The following is a 9,731-nucleotide window of genomic DNA, read 5'->3' as shown; positions in this document are numbered from 1 at the left end:
TATTCTATGAATTATTTTCCTGTAAGTTATCAAAGAACAGTGTTGAATTTTAGGTCAACACTGAGCACTAACTAGGAAAAAATATTTCTGTTATTATTCTCTCTGAATAAGTGTTTTTCCAGTAGGACCACTGAAGGTTTGAGCATATTAATGACTGATTTTTCTAAAGATTTACTACTCTGACCCATGTTTCACAGCGATAAGCTTCCTTGTGCTTTTCATAGTAAAATGTTGTCATTGTTTGCACTGCATTTTTGGCAGGCTGCTGTTCTGTTACACTCCATGGGAATCTGGGAAGGCTGAGAGAGGAGAGAAAAAATTCCTTTTCCATAAAGCTAGTGAGTGATTTCTTATTTTGTGTAGAAAATTTCCCCTGTGTATGACAAGGATATTAAAATAATTTTGTGATGCTTGATCAACCTAAATTAGTTTCTTGTATCAAAGGAAACTCTTTTCTCAGTAAAGTTCTTTTCTCAGTTGGTTATTTGCTTTTAGACTTGGATCAAAATTCATAAAGTACTTGAATACCTATGTCCAGTCTATACCGATACACCTCAATCTTTGTCCTTACACCCTTCTTCTTCAAATATCTTATATCTTCATTTTATTCCTTCAATAAAGTTACACAGTCAGCACTTTGCTCTTTAACCCAAACCTGTTTTCTCTGTCAGCAGTTAGTTCTTACTTAGAGTCGCTCTTATTTTTAATTAGTTTCACTCAAAAAGTTCTTTGATTTCTATGACTCATTTCTCTGATTTCCAAAGGCAGAGATGGCTGATTTGTCAAACTAATTCTAAACCTTTCCATATGTGTTTTCTGTATGTTATTTCACATTGTTGTGATTATGTTACAGATTTAAAAGTATTATTTTTCAGGAACTGAACACTTGGTTTATGTCTCTGCTCTGAACATCCTGGACACTTATTCTAACTTCCATATTTTCAATTGTACCAAAGCTATGATATAACTAAGATATTACTACAATTTTAAAAGGTCTACAAACATTTCCCTTTTTAATTGCTATATGGGTGTCAAATTAAAGTAACATCATATCAGAATTCTGGAAAGTACCAAAACATACAATCTTCAGTAATACTAGACTAGATGGTAAGATTTACTAACTTGGTAACTTCTTAGACCGATTGAAATTTTTTTCAAGAAGGCAACTTTGAACCTTTTGCTGGTGGGTAGCTTCAATGCTGTGGGCTCTTAGTGGAGGAAAAGGCCCACCTGTTTCCTAGAACTGCTTCTTCTTCTACATGATCAAAACCACCCTCCTGATTGGTCCACTGGCATATAAGGAATCACTCTTCAGAATCACAAAAGTGTCAGATGAAAGTATTGTAATATCCAGTTTCTAGGCCTGATTATATTCCTAACACAATAGGTGATTTTGTCTGGGCTGAAACTGTTTCCTAGAAAGTGCACTGACTGTTTTAGATTGCATAAAATTTAATGATACTTCCTGTTCTAAATTTTAAAAGCCTCATTCATGTCAAGGTTGCTTCTGTATTTGTTATTTTTTATTTTTGGCAGTACTGGGGGTTTAAACTCAGAGTTTTACACTCAAGCACTGTACCTTGATTGTGAACGGCTATGTCTCCAGCCCTTTTATTTATTTATTTTTTAAATAAATTGCTCTTTTGGCCCATTTGATGTTGGGAGAGGATATAAGGCAACCTGGTACCTGTCACCTCAAGATCGCTAAGAAATTAAATCCTCTTCCAGGTGTTTTTTTCTCTGTGAAGCTTATTATCCACCTAGTGACTCCATGCTAAAATTACAACTAATATTTCTCAAATAAAAGCGGGGCTTTTATTTTTCACACCCAAAGGATACATTTTTTTAGGGGAAGTGATACACAGTGTAGGCCATGTTTGCTAATCTCAGGTTTCAGATGATGGCTTGTAGGGTTGGAGAACAGGGCAGTACTCCTCTATCCATTCTGCACGGTACCTTCAAAAGTTGGGTTTACCCAAAAGGACCAAAAAGGAATTGAAAAGAGCCATGTTTCTAGAAACTGTTATGAAAATCTTTCTGACAATGATTGGAGATGTTTTCATGTGCCTCAGTTGTTACAGTTTCATTCATTAAAGACAAATGATTCCTGACAACCTACCTCAGAAACGCATCAATGGTGAAGAGGCATTTTTTAAATTTAGTTTGCTCATCTATCTTTAGGCTGCTAAAGTGGAATCATAGGTTATTAACATAAGATCATTTCTTAGCACTTCTCTAATATAATCATTTAAAGCTATCTGTACCCTTTGAAGCACCACTTTTACTGAATCTCACCAATGTTCATTAGCAGAACTATCATTTTGATTTCATTCAAAACATATTGTAATTTCTTTTGAGGTTTATTTTTCTTACCTTAGTCTTATTCAGAAATATGTTGTCCAATCACCAAATATTCAGGAAAATTTCCAGTCTACTTTCTGCTATTATTTCTAGTAATTCCATTATGGCCTGGGAACATACTTTGTCTCAAACCTGTTCTTATGAACTTGCTATGTAGGGAAATAAAAAAAAAAAGAATATAAAACTTGAAAATGGTAAAATATGGGTGGCAGAGTGGCTCAAGTGGTAGAGCATTTTTCAATTTTCATACATAAGTACATAATATTTCCAGGGGCAGGAGGATATAAGGAAAAGGCAAATGAGGATGAATGTAGTAGAGATCCTATTTAAGAAAAAAAAAGAAAGAAAGCAAACAGCTACCAGGGCTGACAATGTAGCTCAGTGGTAGAGTGATTTACTATCATGCTTGAGGCCTTGGGTTCAATCCCCAGCACCACAATAAAAAATAAATAAATAACAACAGTATTACTTATTGTAGCATCAAATAAACTTAAATGTTTGCATACACATCTAACAAAATACAAAATATGTATAGGTATGTATGTGGAAAACTACATAAAAATGATGAAAAAGTAAAAAACAACATATTTATATATATACAGAGAGATATTTTATGCTAATTAATTATAAGATTCATTATTGTCAGTTCTTCCCAACTTGAATTAGAGATTCAAAGCAATTATAATAAAAATTTCAGCAACCTTTTTGTAGATGTTGACAATCTGATTCTAAAACTAACAGAAAAGCAAAGGACATAGAACAGCTTATAGAATAAAGAAAAAGAAGAACAAAGCTGGAGAGCTCCCAGTTGGAATTTTAAGTTCTACCACAAATCTACTATAATCAGGACAAAGTGATTTTTGGCTAAAGATTAGACACATAGACCAATGGCAACCGAATAGACAATACTGAAGGAGACACAATAAATTAAGGCTGACTAATTTTGACATCTATACAAAGGCAATTCTTTGGAGAAAAGAAAATCAGTTTCACAAATATGCAGAACAATTGGACAAATATTGGAAAAATATTAACATAGACCTAGACCTGACACTTTGGGAAAAATTAACTAAAAATCGTTCATAAACCTAAATATAAAATTTAAAGTTATAGAAATTCTGAAAGACAACAGGAAGCTGGGTGTAGTGGCTTATTTTTATAATACCGACACTGAGGAGGTGGAGGTAAAGGATTACAAACTCAAGGCTAATCTGGGCTTCTTGTGGGGACTCTGTCTCAAAAATCAAACAAGCAAACAAAACAAACAAAAAGCACAATAAAACAAAATAAAAAACCAGGAGAAAAACTATACACATTTGGTTTTTGTTATGAATCTTTACCTAAAACCCCAAAAGAATGATTCAAGAAAAAAAGTTGTTACTTTTGACCTCATTAAGATGTAAAACTTTTGTTCTTTGAAAGAGAATGAGGAGTCAAATCACAGACTCAGAGAAAATATTTGCAAATGATGTGTCTAAAATTGACTTGTACCTGTAAAATAGTAACACCTCTTAACAATAAGAAAACAATCATCCTGGTTCAGAAGTGGCTAAGAATTTGTTTAGGTAAATCACCAGGGACAATATTCAGATGGAAAATAAGTATGTGAAAGAATTTTCAACATCATTTGTTGTAAAGAAAATGAGAATTAAAATAATGAGATGACGAGACACTACATCCCCAGTCAAATAGCCAAAAAGAAAAGAATGACAATAACAAAAGTACACAATCTTGGCAAAATGTTGGCAAGAATATGAAGAAGCAGGGCTTTTCATTCATTGCTGAAGAAAATTCAAAATGGTCCAGTCATGTTGGAAGACAATTTCTTATAAAATAAAGTCTTACCCTACAATTTAGCAATTGTACATGTAGGTATTTAATGAATTGTTTAATAACGTAATTGATAATTTGAATTTGATTTGATAATGTGATTGCGGACACATTGCACTATATATTTAACTTTATAGCACAAAGATTAATGTATTCTAATTAAAAAATCATTTAGGGGTTGGAGGCATCTAAGGATGGAATGCAGACTGTGCCACAACTTCACTGAAATCTGATGAAGAAAGCAGATGCTGACCTAAGTGGCTATGGAATGGAGTGAAGTGTGTGAGAATAAAGGCAAAAGGAAACATACAAAAGCACTAGCTAGCAGCATTGTTTACTTTGAGGTGTGGATTAACTATGCTGAAATCACTATGCTCACACTAGAATGATTAATCCAATAGTGGGAGTCTCGCTTCTTACTTTGGAAATAGGAGTTTACAGACAAGCAAAGTGAGAATGCCAGACTGGTCCATATTGTAACAAAGTCATGTTAGTGACATTATTATAAACTCATGCTTAGCTTAATATAGATTCAGTTGGATATTTAAAGAAATAGTGTTGAAAATGGGTAAATATATATACACATATTTCCTTTGTTTTTCAACTGAGAAATTTTAGAGTGATATCACAATAGTTATGAGCACACCTAGTGCCCAGGTATTGGTTTCCAGTACCATTTTCCAATACAAAGATCCAGGGATCCCTGGAGAAATGGCTGATTTTAAATCTGGGAAAAAGAAACACCATAGAAGGTGACCCTGAGACATTTTGTAGTGCCAGAAAGCAAGACAGTGATGAACAATCTGTCTTGTCTTTCTGTCTCTCTCTGTGTTTTTCCCTCACACACACCAAAATAAAAAACAATAAATAAAGCTACCACATAAATTATAAAATATAATGAAGAATATATCAGAGGAGCACAATAGTCACAAAATTGTTGGAACAGTCTGAGCAATAAATGAGTAGCATAGTATTGGACTAAACCCAATATATATGCATCTATAATTTCATACTGATATAGATAAAAGATTAAATAAACAACTCCTCACACAAGAAGTACAGATTTTGCATACTAGCTTTGCAAAGGGTTGGAAAACAATAATTTTACATTGGAGAAATCTGACAAACACTACCTCAGCTAAGTGGTCACAGTTAACATCAGGAGTGATATCCTGTTGATAGTATGTACAGGTGATATAGAATACAGTCAGTGGGCCCTAACTCATTCTGGGCCTAGTCTGTTTGTCTCTGTATTATTTCCATATTTTTTTTATTCACACAGAAACCATCACTGGCCAAAGTATTGACCAAAAGTCAGATGGGTAATTGTACTGTGTTTTTGAGTATATTATCTTTGCTGTATTTTTACCTACTTTCCTCTTGTTTCTGTGTTAAACAGGGCACTCCTGAGCTCAGAAGTATTAATAATCACCCCAGGGAAGTCACAATCTTGAAAAGGTATACTCATTAAAATTTTAATATCTATACTGGTAGGTTTATAATAGTTAATATATTGCTGATGTCATTTTAAAAAGAACAACTGAAGCTTATCCAGAAAAATAATCACTCCCAGCTTTTACAATATGCTAATTCATTAATGAAAAGCTTTCCTGCCAAAATTTGTCTTATAGATAAAAAGGTTTTAATCACATTAGGAAAAAACACTTGCTAGCAGAATGTTAGGGCTTTAAAGTCTTTTTAAGAATTATATTATTTTAACAAAATTTTAAGTTCATAAACTTGGAAATATAAATTTTTGAGGAAATTTAATTATATTTACCAGTATTCTTGTGAAAGGGATTGATTCTTTTGCTTGACATTTAAAAAATAATATTCTTTAATTTTTTGACCATCTTAATTCTGTAAGAAAGTATGCATATAGTCAGCCCATGTATTAGATTCAATGCAGACAGAATTGCCTCAAAAATTTCATAATGTTTATACTTGTTTAAGTCTACATAGTCAAGTTGAAATATTTGTCTCATTTTACAGGAAAATGTTAATATCTTGACCATATTATACAAATTGATCATATGTCATTAAGAAAAGAGTAACTTAATAGAAAATCAGTAAAGGAAGTGAATGAGTATACAGTTAATCCCATGATTCTTCTAAACATGATTTGAAAAATTTGATCTCACCAAAAAAATCAATTTATATATTATGTTTATTTGCTTATTTATTTTTGGCAGAGCTAGCATTTGAACTAATGGCTTTGAGCTTGCTAGGCAGGTGTTATACCACTTGAGCCATACCTCCAGAACTTTTTGCTTGAGTTTTTTTACAGTTAGGGCTTTTATTAATTTATTTTTTATTAGAAGCTGACCTTGAAGATGATGCTCCTACCTATGCCTCCTGAAAAGCTGAGATTACACACCTGCACTGCCACACCAGGCTTGTACTACCACCCTAGGCATGTTTGTTGAGAGTGTTACCCTAACTTTTAGCCCAGGCTAGCCTTGAACTGTGATCCTCCCAATCACTGCTTCCCTAGTAACTGGGATTACAGGCATACACAACAAAGTCCATCCCTATTTTTTGTGGTGTCGGAATAGAAGCCAGGGCTCTGTGGATGCTAGGCAAGCACTTTACCATCTTCATCACTTAAGATTTTATATCAATTTTATTGATTAGATGGCAAAGTTTGCAACAAAGTATAATAGAATGGCTGAGAGTTAATGAGTTATATCATTTATATAATGAGAAGTGCTATAAATTCATATATTCTTACTTGAGTTCCATTTAATAATGGTTTTCCTACTTTAGTTACACATCTTTTACTTGGTAAACATTCATTGTAATGACTTATGTGCCAGGCATTGTGTGAGATCATGGAAATAAAGTGATAAGTGGCAACACTTATTATAGGATCATTTTAAATGTAAAAATTTGCAAGCAGTTAAAATTTCCACACTAGGAGTTTGTTTGTATGTACTTAGAATATAAAGTGAGGCCAGGCTTAGAAAGATCAACATAAGTCTGAAGCACTGGCATTTATTTTATCTCATAAAAGTCTCTGGAGAAATACAGTGGACTGAATTATATGTAAAAATGTAAGCTGAAATTGGAATATTATGTAATTCCACTTAGCATGGACATGCAAGAATACATAACATCTACCAAGGTGTCCACTTCCTTTGCCCCATGTGTGTGCCGGCAGGAGTGAGGGTTTGGGCTGCTGCAGCTGCTGTGCCTAAAACACTAAAGGGAAAAAGTACAGGATGGGAAAAAAAGTAATCCATCTACACAGTAGCAAAGCAGCTCAAATTACGAGAGAGGCCCACAAACAAGAGAAGAGGGAAGAAATGAAGAGTGAAAAGGCCTTGTGTCTCAACCTTATTGGTGGAAAATGGCAATAGTTTCATAATCATCTAGATCCTCAAAAAGTGAGGTTTTCAAAGAAAGATGCTTGTGAATTAACTGAAAGGTATTTAAGTCGATTCAACCATGAGCTGGAGCTGAGTTATATAACAGCATCGAGCATAGGCAGGGATGACAGTCATCAAGCAGACAATGGAGTGTGAGAGACAGCAGCACAAAGGTGACTTACAGCTTTGAGACTCCTGACATTTTAGATGGAGTAATCTAAAAATCTTTAAGAAATGGGATTTTGATTTGAAGAAATTGCTAAATATTGAAATAAGAAAAGTTTGTGCTAATGATGCAGTTCTTAAGAAATGCAAGAAGAAACCTGTATTAACTATAGACAGATTTAGGGGAATTGGCACTAACACAGCACTCAGATGCCTCGGATGAAGATGCCTTCAGGACCTTTTTGTCTTTCCTTGAGTTGAGGATAAATAACTTGAGACCTTGAAGTCATACTCATTGATTATGGTAGATAATTGTCTAGATGCAAGAATTTGCTATTTAACTCACTCTCTCACCATTTCCAGTTTAAAAAATGGTGTTATGATTTTTATTTAAAAATAAAGGCTGTTGTTCATTTTCATTAAGTTGCCTTAAAAATAGACGTTGTAATAGTCTATTTTCTATTACTATAATGAAATACCTGAGGTTGGGAGCTAATAAAGGTTTGTTTTGTTTAGAGTTTTGGACTGAAAGTCCAAACAACATAGTGCCAGCTCTGGCAAGGGGTCTTCTAGCTACATCACGGTTGATGGCATCATAATAGTGGGCCTGCATGACAGAGGGAGTCACAGGCAATACAGGAAGCCAGCGAGTGGGAAAGAGCCAGTAATGACTTGGCTGTCTTACAAGTCCTATCATTTCTTATCATCGCCCCACTGGAGACCAAGATTCTAACACATGAACCCTCACGGAACACACTTTTAAGTATCCATACCCAAACGATAGCAGAGCTATCTTCAAAAGCCATTTAGTCTGCATTTTGTAGAGAGGGAAGCAATATTAGGACAAAGAAAGGTTTAATTTGTTTCCTTATGTGTATTTAAGATTGCCTGATACCATGTTTTGGGGAATGGACCTGCTTTCTAAAATGTTCCCACCTATTTCAAAACCATGCGCTTTATATTTTCCCCAATACCACGAATCCAAAATATGTCGAGGAAAAATATTAATGGAAAGATTTTAGCCTTTAAAGATTATCTGATTTGTTTTAAAGGTAGTTAAAGTAATAAGAAGTGTAAAATAAGGATCTCTCAAAACCTGCAATTATGGCAGCTTGCTTGTTTCTCCTCTGCCTCTTACTTGGGGCCCCGTGCATGTCCTCTTTGGCCACACGGGGGCAGCATCTGAACACTGCCTTCCATTTCCTAAGGGGCACACAGTCCTAGTTAGGTAAAATCGCCACCTAAGGCGCGGTGCAATTACAGGACCATTGCTAAATGAGACTTCCATGCGAAGACCACCATGTACTTTACCTTAACGTGAAAACAAGTCAGAGGGCGCGTGTTCCTCTCCACCAGGGCAGAAGAAAATATCTAATGTTTGACTGCCATGTAAGAAAAAAAAAAGTATTTTAGAACATTTTAGTTTTTAGGAAAATATCACAATGGTACCAAAAGTTTACCTTTAATACCAATAATATTTTCAGTACTAGATTTTAGTACTAATAATACTTTCTAAAGTTAATCTTGCTTTTTGTTTTTCATCTTATTCGCTTAAAAGATAGATTTAGTAATGCTAACTTCTAAATTACTCTTGCCATCTTTTAAGCAAGACCTCTACCTCTAACTACATCCGCAGTCTTAACTGTTTTTTATTAAAAGTAAAATATGACTTGAGTGTTCTAGAGTGGGTGGGTGAAAGAAGAAGATCCCTTTAGCGACACTAGCCTGTGAATGTGCACAGTAGAACACGATTTCCAAGTTCACCATTCCCATTTTCTTCCTGGCACCTAGGGTCTGTAATGATTGTCTCTTAGACATCATCTGATCACTCACCTTCTCTGGAGCTGTTAATTGACCCTAAGAGATAGATCTAAATTGGACCTGTATGTGTTCTAAATATCCAGAGCCAATGTATTTAATATTAATTTAGAAACAACCTTGGAATACTTTTACATTTTGGTTTTTAGTGTGTGAACTTGCTTTGTATGATCTGTTAAAATTTATGGT

General features: G+C 34.3%; 1 pseudogene; it reads left to right on the top strand.

Annotated features, from left to right (window-relative positions):
- Nucleotides 1-7,335: 7,335 nt before the first annotated feature.
- Nucleotides 7,336-7,947, top strand: LOC109688583 (translation machinery-associated protein 16 pseudogene; annotated as a pseudogene).
- The last annotated feature ends 1,784 nt before the right edge of the window (nt 7,948-9,731 follow it).

This window comes from Castor canadensis, chromosome 1 (assembly GCF_047511655.1).
Source record: "Castor canadensis chromosome 1, mCasCan1.hap1v2, whole genome shotgun sequence".
Taxonomy (NCBI): domain Eukaryota; kingdom Metazoa; phylum Chordata; class Mammalia; order Rodentia; family Castoridae; genus Castor; species Castor canadensis.
Note: the sequence above shows the minus strand (reverse complement) of the source record. Positions and strands in the feature narration are given on the sequence as shown.